Source organism: Melitaea cinxia, chromosome 1, assembly GCF_905220565.1.
Source record: "Melitaea cinxia chromosome 1, ilMelCinx1.1, whole genome shotgun sequence".
Lineage (NCBI taxonomy): Eukaryota > Metazoa > Arthropoda > Insecta > Lepidoptera > Nymphalidae > Melitaea > Melitaea cinxia.
This window is the reverse complement of record NC_059394.1, coordinates 19,342,511-19,365,862: the sequence shown is the minus strand read 5'-3', so window position 1 is coordinate 19,365,862 and position 23,352 is coordinate 19,342,511. Positions and strand designations below refer to the sequence as shown.

General features: G+C 33.2%; 1 long non-coding RNA gene across 1 annotated transcript; it reads left to right on the top strand.

The window, feature by feature from the left end:
- Positions 1-8,885: 8,885 nt before the first annotated feature.
- Positions 8,886-18,366, top strand: LOC123670479. Its single transcript, XR_006745914.1, has 3 exons — positions 8,886-8,899; positions 12,132-12,133; positions 18,260-18,366. It is a non-coding gene; the product is annotated as an uncharacterized LOC123670479 (long non-coding RNA).
- The last annotated feature ends 4,986 nt before the right edge of the window (positions 18,367-23,352 follow it).

The following is a 23,352-nucleotide window of genomic DNA, read 5'->3' as shown; positions in this document are numbered from 1 at the left end:
GACAGTAGAAAATATCACATACACATTGATCTCAAAAATAAGAATAAAAAAATGAGAAATTAAATCCAACTGTTATGTCTGAATATTATATTTTTATATCAATACTCTAGCTTTGCCTGCGACTTCGTCTGCGTGGAATTTAACAAAAAAGTTATTGTTCAGTTCGCAAAGTTGTAAAATAAATAAATTTATAATAAGTCACTCCTTACTATATCTGCTGAAAGTCCCGTCAAAATCTGTCCAGTCGTTTCAGAAATTAGCCGGAATAAACAGACAGACAGACAAAAATTGTATAAAATGTTATTTTGGTATATGTATCGTGTATACATCCAATGCATTTAGTAAAAAGCGGTTATTTTAATATTACAAACAGACACTCCAATTTTATTTATTTGTATAGATAATAATACCAATTTTTTTTTCTTCTTTTTTGACTTTTTCTTTTTCTTCTTTGTTGTCTTGTTCGAGATGCTAGATAGCAGAAAATATTCCTGCTGAAAAATCTTAGCAGTCTGGTTATGACAGTATCTTATTTTTACATAAGATCACAGCCAAATAACATTACTATATGTCATGATTTTCTTGTAACAGTTATACAATGGCGATAACCATTTACAATCAGGACCGTCCACTCGTTAGCCCCATTTCGATGCTAATTGACGAAGTAAAAAAGTGACAAATCCCTACACTTAAGACGAATATTTGCATATTATTTGCCATTGATTGTTTTAGAAGGACGTGAAATAAATAAAAAGTGCAAACTATATCGAACAAACCTTAGAAGAAAAAAATGTTCGAATTCTTAAGGAAATTTTCAGGAAAAGCTAAAGTGATTATCAACATGTCGAGGTAATGAAGCCGTTAACACCAGCAGTCGAATCTTTATAATCTCACAATGTTCACTTCTATACACTTTTATGCTTGCCGAGAGTTTTAAACACCCTAATTCAACTCTTATTAGCGAGTATTCGCTTTAATTGTTAAATTATTCAAAACGTTTCAACCTTTGCTTGAATATTAAGAAATAAACAAAATATTACGCATTACCTCAGAGATTTAACTTAAAAATAATTTGGACGTAATTATATCTGTAATAATATATTTTTTAAATTAATTCAAATACTATGTATTCAACGTTATTTCACTCGCTTTAAATAATGTTTAATAAGTATAAATAATAATAATAATAATTTATTTATTAACTCCTTTTAACAAAACAATTTACAGTACGTTAAGTATTCACATTTTAAACAGAAACATATACAAGTTAACGTTGGCAGCCGTAATAGTATAAACTGTGATACAGCTGCCTGCGTCTTCCACTGTGAGATATAAGACATAGCATACATTACGTACATAACAGGTGCAAATCTACTTGAGAAATATTATAAAAATAGTATTTAAACAATATTGTCTTTCTTTTTTGGGGGTAATAAAGTGGGTGCGGGTGTGCTCATATTATTAACTAACTATATATACAGCTAGTTAAATAATATAATATTATTTAACTAGCTGTGCCCGCGACTTCGTCCGCGTGGAATCTAACAAAATAGTTATTGTTTAGTTTGCAGAATTATAAAATAAATATAATTAATTAAATAAAAGTAGCCTAAGTTACTCCTTATTACATCAGCTATCTGCCAGTAAAAGTCCCGTCAAAATCGGTCTGGCCGTTTCAGAGATTAGCCGGAACAAACAGACAGACAGAGATAAAATTATAACATATGTTATTTTATTATAATACATAAAGATGAATTTAGTAGAAAGCGGTTATTAACCGACTTCAAAGAAGGAGGAGGTTACTCAATTCGACCGTATATATTTTTTATGTATGTTCGGGAATAGCTTCGTTGTTTATGAACTGATTTTGATAATTCTGTTTTTGTTGGAAAGCAGATATCCTAACTGTGGTACCTTGATGAATTTTAATAAAATCGACGTTGTATTTCTTGTCGATGTAATTGAAGTCGGTTTTTTTTTTCGTTTGCCAGCAAACACAACTATTTTAATATTACAAACAGACACTCTAATTTTATTTGTATAGATAATTTACGTCAGATTCTTTGATTATGGCCTTAATCTTCAATTTAATTGTAACAACCGGGACCGACGATTTAATATGCTTACCGAGGCACGGTAGGACGACTGCAAATACAGGGCAGATTTAAACAATATTTGTGTTGAAGCAATTAGTCTGGACCTTTGACTCTCACTAAGTAGAACAAATTATTATGTAAAAATTACGACAAAGCGTACCCTAGGCTTATTATTAATTAAATCACCCGTCGAATATGTGATCTTGTTTAACGAACCAATCGCTTAGAACGATCGAAAAAAATCTCTAATAAATTTGTCACCCTTTTGATTACCCTTTAGCGACCCTTTGCCGTCCCTCAGCACCCTTTGTGGCTTCTTATTTGATGCCCACTGATCATCCCTTCTAATCTGAGTATATCAATCGAATGAGACTAAGACTTATTAGGTAAAGTAGACCCGAATTATCTATTGCAACAACTTATATATATATATATATATATATATATATATAAGACATTAGTTGATTACTTAAAATTGGAATCGGAAAATTATAATTATACAATGTGTTGCTCTGAAAAATCAAAGAAACGACATTTAAAGCTATTTACCAATTCCTATACATAAAATTAAAATTAAATATTTCTTTTATATGTGACAATAATGAAGTGTCCAAAATCTCTTTATAAAACAATACATATTACTACTGCTATAAAAAAGGTACTATACAAATATACAAACTCAAAGAAATATATTCCTTTATATATATATAAGAGATCCTATTCTATCGAACGTTAATCAAAATCAAAATCAAAAACAGCTTTATTCAAATAGGCCCCAAGAGCCCTTTCGAATCGTCATTTTACAAATTGTAATTGTGTTTGCAGACAAACGAAAAAAAACCGACTTCAATTATATCGACAAGTAATACAACGTAGATAGACGAAAAGTAGTCAAGTAAATACGCATTATCAAAGATTACTCCAAAAGCTGTAATCAGATCTCGATGAAATTTAAACGAGACCATATGATAAACATCGGTTTCCGATTAAATTAAAAACCATTAAAATCGGTACACCCAGTAAAAAGTTATGCGGATTTTCGAGTTTCCCTCGATTTCTCTGAGATTCCACCAGGGATATCTCCTTCCAACAAAAAAAGAATTATCAAAATCGGCTTATAAACGACGAAGCTATCCCCGAACACACATATATATATATATATATATATATATATATATAACTGATAAGATATACAGACATAGTCAAACAGACAAAAATTCTAATAATCATTGTTTTGGGTGCTATTTGCGTTGATAAAGGTCCCAATAATATTTTTTCTCATATATCTTCCATGTACAGACAGCGATCAGTTACATTTTTATTATATGTATTGATAATGACTATCTGATCTCTCTATCTGGTCTCGCTCTATGACTGATAGGAGAAAATACGTTCTGTGAAGCAAGCACCGTAAAGTACCGACGGTTCCATTCACAATATTTGGTATGAAAGCCTAATCAACTCATTTTGATAGAATATTTTTGGGTTTAGTGGCGCTGTACGTAATACGATTCACGGCTATTTAGCCAAATTTTATTATTATTATTACTTTTTCTAAATTTTGACTGCGGTGTATCTTTCTGATTCTTCTATGTAGAATTTATATAACAAATCGGTGATAGCTTCACAAATAAACTAACTCAAAACTAAACTTGTAAAATGACAATTAAAAAGTGCTTTTTTACCGTACTTTTAAACAAGTAATATTGACGACGCGTTGGCGCAACGGTCACAGCACTGGTTTGTGGCTGTTGCGCTGGGTGTTGCGGGTTCGATCCCCGCACAACGTTTGTATTGGACATATATAGGTGTGCAAGGTCTGGGCGTTGGTGCTTGTATTTTGAGTGTTTCAGAATCCCCGATACAACAGATAATGCTAGTCGGTGCCGTTGAATGTGAGGCATTAAAAAAAACCTTGTGGTGTCGTGGGATACCAGATATCAACGAAGTTTCTTATTATAAAATATTAATTTCAAGTTCTCTTCGAGATATAAAGAAAATAAATTATTCGGGTATATATTTTATAATTATGATGATTTTTTTCGATAAAAAAACTACTTTACAAAACACGTAATTATTATATGATATAATAATAATAACAAACTGCAATAATAATAACAAACTGCAATAATAATAACAAACTGCAATAATAATAACAAATTACAATAATAATAACAGTCATCGTTTTTTGCCGGCTAGGGTCCTCCGCAACGCCACATAGGAATCTTCGTATAAAAAAATTTGATTTGTTATCCAGTATAAATGTGATTCCATCAATTTTATTTACAAACCTATAAATTATATTTATCAACGCAGACGATTATTGCGTGTCGTCGTAAAAATGAACTTTGCTTGTTGTAACAGCAAGCGAAATACCTATAAAATTAATAGCACGTTCTAGCAATCGAGGGTTTAATTGTTAACCGATAATTAAACTAAGTTTAACATAACACAGTTATTGTGTCGTCGTTAAGCGGACGTACTCCGTAAGTAGATTTTCTTGTTTACGGAATCTCATGATTGAGTAAAATAAGATCGAATCGATTATGTTGATTCGATTTATTTTTTCATCCGTTTACGTATTATTTATTTACAAAATGACAACGCTTTGTACAGTTTTATTAGTTTTAAAATGTCTTATAATGACTATTGCTATATTAACAAATTATCTGCCTAAACTATTCTCAAAATCAATTTATCTATTGGTAATAATAGCATGAATATACAATTAGTTATTTTTAAGTTTATCACCTTACTTGCTTTTGCCTGCGGTTTCACTGGCCTTTTCCTTTTTAATAAAAGTATCCTATATTACTTCTAATACCTCCAATAATGTGTACAAATTTTTACGATGATCGGTTAAGTAGTTTTTGCGTGAAGCGTAACAAACCAAACTTACATTCACGTTTAAAATATTAATTAATGTATGTTTGTATGTATGTATGTATATATGTATATGTGTATGCATGTACGTACGTATGCTTTGCATGTATGTAGATATTTTATGTATACATGTTGTATGTATGAAGTATGTTTTTTTTCTATATTTTTTAAGTAGGGAACGAAAATGCATCATGTTTGCATGCATAATGTTGAATTTACAAATTATACAGATAATTGCGCTGCTACCTTTTCAATGCATACTATCCTATATCTAAAGGTTGTCTGGAAGAGATCGCTACTAAGCGATAAGACCGCCTTTGTACATTACTATCTCTATGTGTAAATAACTGTTTTATGTAAATTTTTTTCCGAGTGGTGTGCAATAAAGTATATTCTATTCTATTCTATTCTATTCTATTAAGTATTAACAAAATGATTTTACTTATTAATTTACCACAGCAATACAAAAAGATGTACAGAAAACTATAAAAATCTTACTATACGTACCATTACCGCTAACATGTTTTTAAACTCAAATATACACATGGTATATACTTGATCATAAAACAACCATTTTTTGAAGTAGGTTATAAAACTATTCTTATGATAAAACTATAAAAGCTCTGGTTCTATACTAATGTCACAAAGGTCATTCAACCCCATATTAGCGTGCTCATTGAAGTTTGAAACTTTACTAATAATATATGTATCCCCTTGTGAAATTTATTAACTTTGAATTGATTTTGATGTATAAATCCCCATTTCAATTAAATATTACTAGCTGTCAATCTAATCAGACAAATAAGTAATAAATTTGTAAAATTATTTTACAAGTATCAAACTAACTATTTAACTGAGGTAGGGTACAGCAGGAAATTCCCTGTTCAAAATATGGAGCAGCCCGACTGGGGTAGTGCCTCGACCTTACATAAGACCACAGTTAAATAATACCGTTTTCAAGCAATATTATGTTCCTGTTAGTGAGTAAAGAGATCAGAACTCCTGGAGGGATTGGGGATAGGATCAGCAACGCGCTTGCGTTGCTACTGATGTTTCAGGCGTCTTTAAGCTACCGTTATTGCTTACCATCAAGTAAGCCGCTTGATTGCCGACCTAGTTTTATATTATAAAAAAAAAACTAAGTTACATTTTAGGCTGTCACATCCCACTGCTAGGCATAGGCCTCTTACCACATGTAGGAGAAGCTTAATCCACCACACTGCTCCACTGGGAGCTGGCGGATACACTGCATACCAAGAATAACGATCGCTATCGGGTATTTAAGATAACAACTGCGAACAAAAGCTTAACGTGCTCTCCGAGGCATGACGGGGAAAACCACACGAACAGACCATCAAACTCTAACAAAATATTTGTTCAAATACAAATTTCCCCGAGCGGAATTTGGTCCCACAAACCGTCGGTGTATAGAGAGAGGAATGTGGTGTAAAGAATCATGGTGATTGAATTCCTCATAAAGCAATGAAAAGGGAGGATCATCTGACCAGACGGATGTTGTGTCTGGCAGGCTACCGGCCCCGACGGTTGTTGTCGGGATCTTGTATATATACTTAATCACTTTGAAAACTCTGATAGCGCGATGTAGCATACGTCAGTTTTCTCTAATTACGTAGTTTTGTAGTCGTTCGTATTTCGCGCGATAGATGTCGCCACAGGTGTTTTCAGGAGCCTACACGCACCAGTACACCAGAGCGGTAGTTCATCAAACTGAGTTAGTACTAATATTTTTTTAGGTCTGTGTTTACATTCCTAGTTTGGCAGAGTTATCTTAATTAGATATGAAACGAGCCTTTTATAATTTTTTTAGTTTTAAAATGTCTTTTAATTACTATAGCTATATTAACAAATTATGTACCTAAATAATAGAAAGCGTAACAAACAAACCTATATTCATATTTATAATATTAAGTAGGGATTAAGATATGTTATATTAGACCTAAAATCTATATTTATTATGAAATCAGACGAAGTCTATGGCTTGCTTAAAAAAAAGCAAAAGTCAGCTGTTATAGTGCTCGGAAAATCTTTTATTCACAATAAAAAAGTCAGTTGAGTGCAGCCTTTATTCGTGGTTGCTTCGCGTGGCAAGTACGTTTCCATAACATAACTACATTTTTTTTTTATAAAACTAGGTCGGCAAACAACCGTAAGATTCACTTGATGGTAAGCGATTGCCGTAGCTTATAGACGTCTCGAACACCAGAAGTATCGCAAACGCGTTACCGACCCCATCCCTAATTCCCCCAGGAGCTCTTTTCACCCTGTCCACCAACAGGAACAGAACACTGCTTGAAATCAGTATCAAGGTAAGGAGAAAAATAATTATCAGAAGAGCATGCAACTGAGTGTACGAAGTACCAACAATAAGAATAAAACATAAAAGAGAAACATCTTTGAATTTGAATATCAGTAGTCATAAAAAAACGAGGTTGCCTTAAACCACACGACTGAAGTAAAACTTACGATACGTAACTCTCTTTCTTTCTTCACTAACTTATATCTCCCTCTCAACTTCCGTTCTTCTCGCCCGATCACACTTTTCGTAACGCACGCATTCACCAGCTTTTTCCCTAAGTCCAAAGTGCGTATAAAAGTTTTACTTCAAAAAGTTTACGCTTCATCCTGTAATATCCCACTACTGGGCATAGGCCTCTTTCAGGATCAGAGCTTAACCCACCACGCTGCTCTAATGCAGGTTGGCGGATATATTCCCTACTATTAGTAACGATCGCTATCAGGCGTAGATGATAACAACCGGGACCGACGGCTTAACGTTCTCTCCGAGGCACGGTGGGGAGACACAAAAGGACTGCACAAACACCCAGACCACGGCAAACTCTGTATGGCCAATACAAATGTTTGTCATGTGCGGGGGATCGAACCGCCGACGATGCGCCAACACAAAAAAAGTTTAGTAGTTACTAAAGCAATAAGAATTTCAGGAAAGACTCCCTACTTAAAGGTACGAATAACAATATTTCGGCTCGTAACCAACAGTGGATCCTCGACGCCTATTACAGCCAGCGGTCGCAGCGTCTGCATCTCCGGCACACATCGTTTCGCCAGACGCAAAAAATCTTTTGAATACTTAAACGCAGCTGGGGTATGTCACGTTCGAGGTTAGAACTACGCTTAATATTGATCTTTATTTTTATTATTTTTGTTTTTTAACCGACTTCCAAAAAAGGAGGAGGTTTTCAATTCGACTGTATTTTTTTTTTTTTTTTTTTATGTATGTTACATCAGAACTTTTGACCGGGTAGACCGATTTCGACAAATTTTGTTTTAATCGAAAGGTTTTGTGTGCCAATTGGTCCCATTTAAATTTATTTGAGATCTAACAACTACTTTTCGAGTTATATCTAATAATGCGTTTTTACTCGACGTTTTTTTCGTCGACCTACGTTGTAATATACCGCATAACTTTCTACTGAATGTACCGATTTTGATAATTCTTTTTTTGTTAGAAAGGAGATATCCTTAGTTTAGTACCATGATAAGGAAACCAGGATCTGATGATGGGATCCCAGATAAATCGAGGGAAACTCTCAAAAACCCGCAATAACTTTTTACTGGGTGTACCGATTTTGATAATTTTTAATTTAATCGAAAGCTGATGTTTATCATGTGGTCACATATAAATTTTATTAAGATCTGATAACTACTTTTTGAGTAATCTTTGATAACGCGTAGTTGCTTGACTATTTTTTCGTCGATCTACGTTGTATTACTTGTCGATGTAATTGAAGTCGGTTTTTTTTTCGTTTGCGAGCAAACACAATTATATTTGTCATACTATTTACTTTAAAGAATTGTTCTTATTTCTGGTTATTACAGTATTTGCGTTTAATTTTTTTACTAGCCACTGATTTTGTTGTTGTTTGGCTTTCTGTACGGTTGTAAAGAATTTAGCCACCCCCTCTCTTCCCGTGGGTGTCGTAAGAGGCGACTAAGGGATAACACAGTTCCGCTACCACCTTGGAACTTAAAAAGCCGACCATTGGCGGGATAACCATCCAACTGCTGGCTTTGAAATACACAGGTCAAAGACGGGCAGCAGCGTCTTCGGTGCAAAAAAGCCAGCCCTGCGGTCACCAACCCGCCTGCCCAGCGTGGTGACTATGGGCAAAACACATGAGTTCACGCTATTTTTGGCGTAAACTTGTGGAGGCCTATGTCCAGCAGTGGACTGTGATAGGCTGTAATGATGATGGCTTTCTGTAAATGTTTAAAGTTTTACTTGTTCTGGTAAAAATTGTGATGCTTCGAATATAATAAAGTTAGGTAAAATATTTTACCAATTAAGATATTTTTAAATTTTTACGTGTTAAAAAAGGTATCTTAATTTTTTTACTATTATTAATCTTGCCATAAATAAATATGGATTCTACTGTACCTATATAGTTCAAAATCCAACTTATCCCGGTATTAGAAAGGGACTAAGGTTTACACTGGTATAATCGCAAGGCAAAACTTGCACTTAAAGTAGTACTTAAGTACTTACGTAAGGATAAATAGATATTTATTACTTTATCATACAGAACATTTAAAACATTTGCGATTATTTTGGGTACACATTGAAGACCCAAATAAACAGACAACTTTCAATCCTATAATCCTCATGGGATTAGGACTGAAGCGGTTAAAATCCCTGTCAATAGCTGGTAGGCATTAAGCCTTCACAAGCTCGTTACCCGGTCCATCTATTCAGGATTCAGGTGTTTTATATATTGTTTTATTTTTGTATGAATACAACTAATGGTGTTTTAAAATTAATGTAATACTACGAGAGTATTCATTAAACTTAATCAGCCTACGAAAATCCCCACTATTGGAACATAATCAACCACGATGCTGCTACTACAGGATAGCAGATAACTTTCCAGGTATAGAAGGTAGGTAGGTATATGTGATAACAACCTGAACTTACGGGTTATTGTGCTCTCCGATTACAGCAAAGATACATTCACTTGACCGAAAAAAAAAAATTGAATGTATTTAGATACACAATTAGTGGTTAACGTAAATACCAATGATACATACAGTGACAACAGTTTGAATTACACCACAACAGTTACAACGGCATTGACTACCGACATATACAAAAAATCCTATTAATACAATATAGACAAACGAAAATAACGGATAGGGATGTCTGAATAGCCGCTTATGATAAACAATGATAGTGCTGATTTTGGCAAATATTACTTATGAATGGAAACATGACTTGCAAAAGGAAAAGTAACGAAAACAGAGTTCTTGTCTATCTAAATACATAACTTTTGGCTTAATTAGTATCAACGATTGTCTATTATTATGAACCAGTATTTTTCCATTAGTAAATTTCTTCTCTTCTATTGTGAGTTCAGTCCAGTCAAACATGACCTACAGATAAAGAGTATTTGAAGAATTGAAATAAATTTCACCTTTAATATTTTATTTTACCTTTTTTGTGTACAAGATCATACAGTAGAAAGAAAAAGTGCGTCAATTCCGAACGATTACGAGCGTAAATTAGAATATATTCCAACATTTTAAATTTTAAATTAAATTTCATAAAATCAAGCGTAAAAATCATCTCAAACTTTAATCTTTTGGAGAATGGTCTGTCATATTATGTCCCGACTGTAGGTAAGTAGTTATCCAATATTTCAAGTAATAAGAAAGAAGGAGAAACAATAAGTTTAGGGCTGTGCTTCAACTATGACAATAGAAAAGACAACAAGCGTGGGTTACCAAGCGGTTGAAAATCATGGAGATTAAATACTAACATATTTCTTCACCAAGGATAGGCTCACATTTCAAACATACAGAAGCTTCTGTTACAGTTCATCGTATTAAATATTAGACAAAAAATATTGTAACATGTTAAAGCAATATAAGAAATAAAAAAAGGCTTCGAAAAGCTGATAACGAAAAATGCTTAGACAAATTGAGCCAATTAGATTAGAGAATTGGAGGATCCGTCGATCTAGATGCTCGTAGCTGTAGGTACTGGAATTCCGAATTGAATTTATTTCTTTCTCCTCGTTTTACGTAAAATGTATGTTATTTACGAAAAATCTAACATTATGTAAATTTACATTTAAAATTATACAATAATTCTAATCAAGGCCTACGTGATTAGTTCTTGCGAATATATTGGAAAATATTTTGTAAAAATAAGCATAATATTTTCCTAAAAAATATGAAACCTAAGTGAAATTTTAAATACCCACCATTTAAGGTAAAACGCAGGAAAATTGTGAGGTTGCAACGAGGCCAAGAGCAACCGCAGTCCCTACTCTATGATTATCAATTTACCTCAAACTGGGAGCTGTTTTGAAACTATGGTAACGACGATTCACAATTATACCGCTTCTAGCTTTGAAGCAGAAGCTATTGAATAATGTATAATTTAAATTTAGTGTTAGTCTACCAAGACGGCTCAATATATATAAATTATCCATTTGCGTTGACCTCTACATGCATATATGGCAATAGTCTGTAAAATTTCCAATTTAAGTTAGGGTTTCTTAACTATTTTAGATGAAAGCTTTGATACGAGAATTAATAAGCAGGTGCAACCCTTTGCAAAGTGGGAAGGTCCACTTTGCAAAGGGCTTTTTGGCTGCAGACGGAAATAATTACATAACATAGGCTGTTCTACAGCGAATTGACGACTAAAAAAATCTTAGAGATGACTGGAGATATTACATAGGTCAAGTAATTTTTTTCTTGAAGATTTAGTGGAGCTATCCTGAACTAGAATTTGCGACCTTACGGTTAAAATATCACATGTTCCATAAGCCATTTCCGCTCATTCATATTCAATGATGAAGAAAAAATGTCATCGTCAGGAAAATTATTTACATCTAAGAAAGTTAAAGAATTCGGAGTAAGGGTTGATTTAACATTAACATCAAGCGTATTTATTGTTTCACTTATATCGCGATTATTTATTTTGAAACTTCAGATATATTGGTGAAGTTGTTGACGCCATGGTTCGCGGTAAACTACATATATTGCGATAAGCTATTTATTTATTTATTTATTCATTCTTATAAAGGTACTTCAACGACTTATTCACTATTAACAATACATGATATAATATTCGTAAAAATAAGTTTATGGTGAACTTGTCACTTACAGAAGTACACAACACTTAAAAAAAGAACTTTGTTCTATCGTTACATCAATAAAATATTAACAAACAAATCCAACACCAAAGAAACAGCAAAACTACATAATTAGAATAACTTAAGAATCTAGTTAACGAGTGCATTGCAAAAGTTCGATTAAAAAATAAATCATTACATAGTATAAAACAAAGTCGCTTCCCGCTGTCTGTATGCTTAGATCTTTAAAACTACGCAACAGATTTTGATGCAGTTTTTTAACCGACTTCCAAAAAGGAGGAGGTTACTCCATTCTCTCTCTCTACTCTTCTACTCTCGTTTATGCCACGGCGCCTGACGAAAATGCAAATAACGCAAAATCTGATCTCTATAAAGTATAAAGAGAATTATTTGGTCTTAAATTTTCTACAGGCGTTTTTGGTTAAATTAATTTTTACTATTATAATGTCTATATAATACCTTCTCAAGTAACTTAATTATATCTTCAAGCACACGTAGTTCCAAGTTGTAATAATTGTGATAACCTATAATTTTTTTAACGACGTTTGATGATATTAAGGGGTCTACCCTCTTTAGACGGGCAAAGATAAGGCTATTTTCACGAATTTTTTTGACCGGTATTCGTCATAAATATGGACATAAAAAGTGTTAGGCCTAAAAAATACACTATTTGATTACACAAGAAAAATTTTTTTATATTTATTTTAATCAGTTTTTATACATAAAAATGAGGGAGAAGACTGGTTCAAAAAAAAGATGAGTGTGCGCTGTTGATGAAATATCTGGAATGGATGATCTGAAAAAAAAAAAAAAATAGTTTTAGATTCAGTAAGTAAATGGCTATAGCGCATATCATACGAATTTTTTTTTTTTCAAAAATGACAAAATGGCAGCCATTTTTCGAAAAAGTACGAAAAATCACGTTTTTTCCGTCGTTCTTTGCCAAAAATAAATAGTTAAACTCAAAATTTCAAAAATCGTATGATATGCGCGATAGCTATAGTCATCAAGAACATGTGGTTAAATTTTGGTAAGGTTCGGTTGAATAGTTTCGGAGATTTTATCAACAAGCCGTCCAAAAACGTCATTCCGAGAAAAACGCGTTTAAAGTTTTCTGTAACGAAAAATCGTGAAAAAAATTTTACTTACGTCTAATCGGCGATGCCTGCACCATACATTATGCCTTCATCTTCTTCATAGTGTTGTAGTGTTGTTTGTAAAAGAAATATCTTTATCACAAGTTTTACACTTTAAATACTCTTGCAACGTAGAGAAAACCAGGAAAAACTGTATAATACTGTATCCCGACGTTTGATCCACGTGTACGTCGAAACTGGTATCTTCCGATTGTTGTAACTTCGACGCAGATGCACTAGCATAACTTGTATTTGCCTCGTGGTCATGTGGAAGCACTCCATGAAATTTCCGCTTATTCGGCTTCGAACCTGGACGTCTCCACTTGGCAGTTTGATTTACACTTTTCTTGTCCATTTCGGTAATCACGAGCACAGATACTGACGGTTGAAAATTTCAAATACGACTAATATAGGGAGAAATTCTAATGGAACGGTATCCTTCGAGAATAACCTATCATAAATGAAAATTTTCAGTATGGATAGTATATTATAATATTGTACATTTGTCAGTATACCTGAAAAAGGTTGCAACTGCTAATGAATACAAAGGCAGGTAGGCCGTACCGTTCCGAGCGGTCCGCATATTAGCGTGCTCAGATAGCTACGTAAACGTCGTCCAAAAGTACAGTTAGACTGCTCGGATCTTTATAAATTTTCAGTATGATACTTTTAAATATGTATACTTTCAAAAAATACAAAAAAAAAAAATTCGATTTTTTCAAAATTCTAAAGAGGGTAGACCCCTTAAATGCAACTATGCGACAATGTCTTCACTTCTTAATTTGAATTACAGATCGCAGATTTTGTGAATTTGTTTATTTATTTTTCGTATAATCCGTAAGAAAGACTTTTTTTGCTATAAAAAATATTAAATGCTTAGGGCGTATTTTTTTTTAAATATACTAAGGTCGACAAACAAGCGTATGGCTCACCTGATGGGAAGCGTTTGCCGTAGCGTATAGACGCCTACAACACCAGAAGCATCGCAAGGCCTTTACTGACCCTATGCCCAATTGCCTCCAAGACCTCTGGTCACCTTACTCACCAACAGGAACACGACACTGATTTTGAGCAAGAAATTTCCTCAGTTAATAATAATTTTTCAAAGGTTCTCCTCAATCGAGTACTAATTATAACGATTAACGAATTTCAAATTGTGATTTTATTAAGACCCTGAATAGATTTTTTATCAGTATATTTAATTTTAAGAGCAGTGAGTAAGGATGAGTAGACGGTAGTAGGAGCGTTTTGTTAGCAAAATGTTCCATTCAGTTGGGCTTGACGTTTAAATGTAAATTACAAATTTAAACGTGCTTCATTTGAAATAACTGCTCGGTTAAGTTTATTTAAAAATCGAATAAAAATTTGACAATGACAACTTTTCAAATTGCAGAAGATTACTTAAGCTATTTTCGAGGGTCAGGTATCTGGGGCGTCATCAGGTCTGTTTGTTATATATTTAATTATATATATTAGTGGTCACCCAGACGTCAAAATTCGACTATAATAAAAATTTAAATTTAAAAAAACCAAAAAATTGTGAAAATAAAGAACCTTAAAAAAAATCAATTTGACTACAGACTTTGACAATCAACAAAAGAGTATAATATGCGTGTGTGTGTCAAATACATGGTAGTGTTTGTAATGTTTTTTTCATTGATTTAATATATTTTTATACATAATTTAAAAAACAATATCAGCATTATGCACTCCTTCTCTATATAAACTAAGTGTGCGAAATTTCATACTCCTCCGTCCGCGCAATTTCCGTAAAGGGCGTACTAAGTTTTAGCTTCACGTATTAATATATAAAAATAATCTATAACACACATAAAAGGTCGTCTTTTCATAAGCTAAACAACTTAAAGCTCGTCTTATAGGTAACAGCCAGATTATATAAATAAATATTATTTTCGATAAATTCATATAAATAATACTCACATAAATAAATACATATATCATACTAAGACACGAAGCGTGACTCGAACTCTTAACCCTGGGAGCAGTAAGCAGGGTCACTGCGAACTGCGCCAACGGGCTAAACTGCTATTTATTCAAAAATTGCTAATTATTCTTTGAATTTCAGTTTTATATCTGAAAAATGAAATTAATTGTAAAAATCAGACGATTGTCAGCCGTCAACATTTCGCTGTAAAATTGAAATTTACCACAACTTTCGCTATAATTAATGCTTTCGTGTTAAAAATTTGATTGATATCAGTGATAAGAGTTACATTGTAATGTCTATCGATATCAATAGATAGACATGGGCTGGAAATTAAAATACACACACAACTCAAATACAAAACCCAAAATCAAACATCCGTATAACTTACTCATACATGTTATTACGCTTCAGCCTGTAATATCCCACTACTGGGCATAGGCCTCTTTCCCCATGTACAGGAAGAATCAGAGCTTAATCCACCACGCTGCTCCAATGCGGGTTGGCGGATATATTCCCTACTATGAGTACCGATCATTATCAGGCGTAGATGATAACAACCGGGACCGACGGCTTAACGTGGTCTCCGAGGTATGAGGTACATGTTATGCGTGGATTTAATTCGTGATAGGTACAAAAGCTGCAGCAGAAACTGCTTAAATACACGCGAATGCATTTCAGCATTATCACTCATTGAGCTAAGACACAGCAGGATATATCCTGCTCAAAATCTGGAGCAGCTGGGGAAGTACACCAACATTACAGGTCCCGATTAAAATAACTACCCTCAAGTACCGTTATTTTTTCCTCAGTAAGTTGGCCTGAGCTCCTGAAGAGGGTTGACAAAGCGTTTGCAATGCTTTTGATGTTGCAGGCGTCTATAGAATATGGTACCCATTTACCATCACGTGACCCATACACTTATATGCCGACCGTCGTATAAAAAATAGTTACCTCATATAAACTCATATTCTTCAAAAACACAAAGAAGAACCTATGTCAAGTAGTGTGACATTTACACGTCCCTTTAGTTCACTTTATTTTAAGCTAACTTTCCACTCGGGTTTCGTCCGTTGTTGTTCCGTTTTCTCCCTCTAAAATATTGTTGATGTCGCTTACTTATAATGAAGCGTTCTAGTTTTGAAGGAATTTTCGAAATTAGTCTAGCAGTTTTTTAATTTATCCATTTGTATATCTACATAATTATGTGTAGTGATAAATATGATAATCATTATAACTATTAAAACAATACACCAAACCATAATTTATTACTTGAAACCGTATCTATAATTACAAATTAGTACTAATGTTCCCACAAATCAAATTATATGCGACGTTGATGTTGTCGTCAATACAATAATTCACTAAATTTAGGTTAACCTATAATCATGACATAGTATAAAACAAAGTCGCTTCCCGCTGTCTGTATGCTTAGATCTTTAAAAATATGCAACAGATTTCGATGCAGTTTTCTTTAGTAAATAAAGTGATTCTAGAAGAAGGTTTATATGTATAATACATGCACAATATAGTAGAGGAACACTGATAGATTTAGAGGTTTCTAATGTGATGTCGTAAATAAACACATTTTTTTGGGCTTACATTGCAAATATTTACTTTATATTTTATATTTAGTATCAGCATTGCACCCATGCGAAGCCGAGGCTAACACTAGTATAATAACATGACGAAATGTCAAATGTTGATGTTAGTTAGTTCATCGCTGATGTTGATCGTTGCTTTGTGAATGCGACAGCTGTCAAACAGATGCAGACAACTTGAAGCTTAATGTCCATAACACGCTACAGTAGGAAATAAGTGACGCAACTACGCCAGTATTATCATCGTCAATAAAACAGCGAATTACGTTAAATTTAATTTATCTTTGCAATTTATTACTTACATTTTTTAAATAAAGCTATAGTGGCAAATAAACATACGACTGACCATTTGTACAGCAGGTACTATAGCCTAAGGACGCTTACAAAACCAGAAGCATCGCAAACACGTTGCCGACCTTATCATGCAACCATTCTGGATACCTCACTTATCAAAGTAACACGGCCCTGCTTGAGAGTAGTATTATTTAGCTGTCTCCTGTAAGGTTGAGGTACTTTATTAACTAGTCTGTTCCTGAGTATAAGGTAGATATTTCTTGCTGTGCCTGATTCTTAGAAGTGGCATGTTTTATTATCATACAATTTTGAAATTAATGAATATATTTCATTGAATTTCATTTTCGTTTTCTTTCATTGACATATTTTTTCATTGACGCCGCGTTGGCGCAACGGTCACAGCACTGGTTTGTGGCTGTTGCGCTGGCGGTTGCGGGTTCGATCCCCGCACATGACAAACATTAGTATTGGTCATACAGATGTTTGCCGTGGTCTGGGTGTTTGTGCTGTCCTTGTGGGTTCCCACCGTGCCTCGGAGAGCACAAGCCGTCGGTCCCGGTTGTTATTATCTACACGTGATAGCGATCGTTACTTGTAGTAGGGAATATATCTGCCAACCCGCATTGGAGCAGCGTGGTGGATTAAGCTCTGATCCTTCTCCTACCTGGGGAAAGAGGTCTATGCCCAATAGCGGGATATTACAGGTTGAAGCGTCGAATATATTTTATAGAAAACTAGGGAATAATGGATAATACTATATTCAACGACATTTAGTCAAAACGGAAATTACATATTGTTTAGTTGTCATGACGCAGAACGGTTCTAGACCACAACTCGCTTAATAATGTTCAATCTATTTAGTTTAATTGGAATGTTATTAATGAAACTAGCGTTATTATTAAATGAAGTTGAAACTGAAAATGAAATATGAAACATTTGTATGAAATTACATTCGAAATTCTATGCTAATTAATATTAGTGAAAAGCATACAAAAGACTATTAATAATCGAATTTCATTAATTATGACATTTATTGCTATTTACGACAGACAATTGCTGTTTCCGTAGCAAGTTACGGTCCAGGTCACCGCTTGTTATGGCTGCAGGCCGAGAAACCTTCTCACATTTCACGTGCCACGGATTCTTGTTATTACAATGACTACAGTCGGGGTAACTTTGACAGATCATTACTATATTTTTTTAGCTAACTTTGACAATGTTAAATATGAGACACAAGAGTTAATTTACTATGTGCTCTCAGGTTGGTTTTCATACTCTCAAGTTATTTCACGTCTATAAAAATCATTCAATGTATCAAAAAATGGCAATTTTGTTGTGTGTCAAAGTTATAACCTTTATGGGTAACTTTGACAATGATGAGATTTTAAGATTTTAGAAAGAAAAGAAAGAAAGAAAAATATTTTATTGTTCACAATAAAAATATCAAAATAATAAAAATACGCTTTCATAGATATTACGAACAATACAGGCAGCCACTCAGCATTTGTCACACTATTGCACACATATTGAAGGTTCTTCTTCTTCTTCTTCAGGGTTAATGGCTTTCAATAGTGCCAAATGAGTACAGATGATGTCGCCACTGTCACGTAGAAAATATTAAAGGGTGTATTATGTTTTTACATATCTTGATAGTTATTAAATTTTCGAGTTATCTAAAAAGTTTACCACTAAATAAAAATACAAAAATTGCGCGCGGATCATTTAGCAAAGTTTTTGACAATGACTTCGTTTGAAAGCTTCTTTTTTTCATAGAGTTGATTAGCGAAGTGTGTTAAGTAAACAAATTTTATAAATTTAACTGTAAATAATTTTGTGATTTGACTGTCGAAGTTACCTTGTCAATCAAAGTTACCCCGAGTGACCGTAGTTTTAAAGTTTCATATTTTTGGAACAAAGTGTCTTATGGGAATGCGAAGGGGTACCCTTGCCGGCAAAAAATGTCCGTAACGTTAAAAAAAAGCGTAATATTTTTATGTATGGTCATGTATGATGGCTATACAGTGATGACTGTTATTATTGTTGCAGTTTGCTATTATTATTATATCATTCGATAATTATTATATGTTTTATAAATTATTATAAATAAAGGTGTTAAGATGATTTCGTAAAGTAGTTTTTTGATTTCTATCGATAATAAAATCATAGTCAAAATGTATACCCGAATAATTATTTTCTTTATACCTCGAATAGAACTTAAATTAATATTTTATAATAATAATCTGATGTCCCACGACACAACACGGTTTTTTTTATTATAAAAAAACTTAAAACTTTTAACAACTAAGCACGAAACTGTATTTCTATTGAGTGGATATGGAGTTTAATTTATCACAATTGTCATAATGAAACTTGTACGTACCGGGAGAATATATAAGATATATAATTCATGATACTCCATGCCACATGGCAGATCCGTCTTAAAATAAAACTGCTTATTGTATGTAACCACATTAAAGAGGACGGAGTAGCTGTACTGTCTCAGTTATACGCGGTGAACATTAAAATATTTACACCCTTCTACCCGTTTGTTTAGATCTTGTACGTAGTCAAAAAGGGTAAGGGTAAACTTGTGGAGGCCTATGTCCAGCAGTGGACTGTATAGGCTGTAATAATGATGATTATTCATTGGAGTCTACTTGTTAGGAATCGAATTTGATAAAAGGCCCCTGGTCTGAAAAATATATGAGGAGTAAAATATACTGAACGAGTGACCTCGTTACGTTTTTGTTAACGCCATCTATTGGAACCCTATAGGATGTACCCAATTCAATCCATAATGGCGTTAAGACGCCATTGCCAATATTATCATTGCCATTATTCGATTCGTTTATTTACCATTTGATATGGTATTAATCTTTTTCTTAGACTAGTAAGCCTTTTTTGTGTCTATTTAGATTCTCGATCTGAAGGAGTAAACTCCGGTCGGAGCTGACTCACACATTTTTTTTAATGTAGCATACGCCAATATTTTTTTTCCAAATATAAAATAACCGAGAGATTTATGATAAAAAATTGTGTAGTACATGGAGTAGTCTTATGCCTAGCAAACAATTTTTTTCCAGAAAACCCAGACCCTTATTAAATCTTGCATGCTCTAACAGCGCTTTGAAGACGCTTATGTCCATAAATAGAGAAAAATCGTGACGGATTAAACTCTTAGATTTTCCTTGAAATTTGATGAAGATATGGTAGTGAATTTTCAGCACTTAACACATGAATATCTAAACAAGGTGGTCAACATAACGTCAGCAAAAAGGAAATTTTAATCCGAATAAGGCTTGTTTTCCGAGATAATTGCCATGCACTGTAGTCAAGCAGTGAGTTGGAAGCGAGCCAAATACGAAGTATCGTTCTATTTTACGTGCTAGATAAGTGAGAACTTTTTACAGTGTTAATTGCTTAATACAATTAAACGATAAAAAATTAACCAGTTCAGAATGTTTGGATAACAAGCCATCGAAATCATCAAAGTGATTAATATTATTAAAGTGTTTGGATATCAAGTCAAGTCACATTTATTCGTTTTGATATCAAGAAAAGAAAATTTTAAGCAACCTGTACAAAAAATAAGACAGCCATGTTTATTTTTAGCAAAATCATTGGTAAAAATTAGTCAACTGTTCATTGCAATATGCAAGTTTTCAGGTGATGTGATCTTGAAAAATAAACATTCAAAGCTGAGCATATAAAAATAAAAATTATAATTATGTTTATTAACTAAATAAAACTGACTTTAATTGACATCGTCAGTAAATAAAATAAGAACATAATCAATTTAGGTAGTCGATAAAATAGTCAATGAAATACGTATTATCGGGAATAAATCGAAAACTGAAATGGGACCACAAGACCAAAACATTACATTACTAACATTAGCTTTAAAAAAAAGTGTGTGTGTCAGCTCCGACGGATGACTGGAGTTTACTTCTTCAGATAGGAGTCTAAATAGGCACAAAAAGGCTTACTAGTGTAAGAAAAAGATCAATGCCATATCCAATAGTAAATAAACGAATCAAATAACGCTATCTAACAATCCTACTAATATTATAAACGCGAAAGTTTGTATGTATGGATGTATAGATGTATGGATGTATGGATGTTTGTTCCTCTTTCAGGCAAAAAATACCGAATGGATTTTAATGAAAGTTTACAATAATATAGATTATACATAAGAATAACACATAGGCTATAGTTTTTAAAGATAGTGTGTGAATTGTCCAAAATATAACGATAATTGTCAAGTATGTCGGAAAAAAATCTGCCATCTACGAGCTATTCTGGCGTGCGCTGCAAAAACTGTAGTGTTTACACGTATATGATGTATCAGAGAAACGTTTATCTTAATTAGTCCCACAAAAAAGTCCGCAACAGCATATATCAATCTTTTATGAGTAAGCCATTATCGCCAAAACAGTGAACCATAAATACAATAAAAATTGATAATACATTTAATGAATTTTGGTATAAAGATAGATATTGAGAAGACAATGAGCCACTCGAAGTACTTACTAATCCTGCGCAGACGAAGTCGCGGGTACCAGCTAGTATCTAATAACTCTGTTTAACGTCGTACGATATTTAACGGTATTAAACTTCAAAAACCAATCACCATGATCAATACACGCATTAAAAAGTAACGAGGTATCCCAAATAAAAAATACAGTCGAATCGAGAACCACTTTTTTTTAAATATAAAAAGTAACACCGCCCTTTAGCCTTTGTATTAGATTCCGGAAGTAAATCGGAAGTATATCACCGGATGTTCCTCAGTTCGCTTGTTCTCTTTAGAAATCGTTATACGTTTTCTAGACAATGGAAAACCACACACAAATGGAAACCATATTTTAAATGTTTCATTATTGTGGAAATATTGCTCATTGGTGTGTCTGAGTGTTTGGAAGTAATTAATCTATTTATTGTTCACGTCTTTTATTGAAAACATTTTTGGGCCATGTATTAAAATTATTTAAAAAATAATACAAAATGACGTGATTCAATCAGTAAACGACTTATTTATTTTTATTTCACTAAACGTGAACAAAATATTTTATATTTTTCTTTTTACGCTCTTTTTTTTGCTTTTCTTATACAATTTAATTCTCAAAAGTTTTGTTTTAGTAACTACTAACATTTTCCAGACTATCAAATATTGACAATTCAAAGACTTTGCCAAAACATGTTGAGAACATAACATTACTTTGTCCCTTCAAAGCTAAGTCCGACGCTTTTTCGCTCTTGGCAACAATTCTTTCAAATACTAATTTCGGTAAATTGTAAAAGTTTCAACAATCGAAATAAATCATTTTCCAATACAATTCGATTCCTGAATATGCAAGGCGAATCTTTTGTCGAAGAATCGAATTTCTTTTGACAGTGGAAAATATATTTTATTTTGGTATAAATCCCGTATACTTCGGAGCTGGTAAGTGCACTGGTACACTTTGCTTTGCTTTTCAATCTATTCGCATATATGAGCTGACTGTTACGAGAACTCATGTAACCTTTGTAAAATTTTCTTTTTCATTTGTCGAACTGTAGCATGGTAATCTACAAAGGAAGAAGTCCTTGTCATATCATCGCTCGTGTACGGATTTTTACGCTTAACTATTTTTAAATTTATAAAGAACATGTATGTACAGTTTGATATTTCGAAGGGAGAAAACGGATTTAATTTTAATATTACTTAAATAATTTTATACTTTTACTCCAATGCACGTGATACTTGGTTTGGCAGTAAGTAATTTAATTATTTTAATATGATTTTCTGATACTATAATTGTCCGATTATTTAACGTCACTGCTTTAATGTATTACATATTTTAATAATGGATTAATAACAACCTTTTAATACAACTAGGACGGTAAAAAAGCGTACAGCTCATCTGATGGAAAGCGATTGCCGTAGCTTATAGACGTCTGCAACACCAGAAGCATCGCAACCGCGTTACCGACCCTATCCCCAATTCCCGCCAGGTGCTCTTGTCACCTTACTCACTAACGGGAACAAAACACTGCTTAAAAACAGTATTATTTAGCAGTGATCTTCTGTAAGGTCGAGGTACTTCCCCAATCGGGCTGCTCCATATTTTGAGCAGGAGATATCTTGCTGTGCCCTACCTCAGTTATATAGTTATACCCTAATCAATGTAACATATTAATATCATTCATTCTCTTAATATTGATAGGTATTCATATAGCTTTGTTTCAAATGAATATTATGTAGAAAAGTTTTTATGT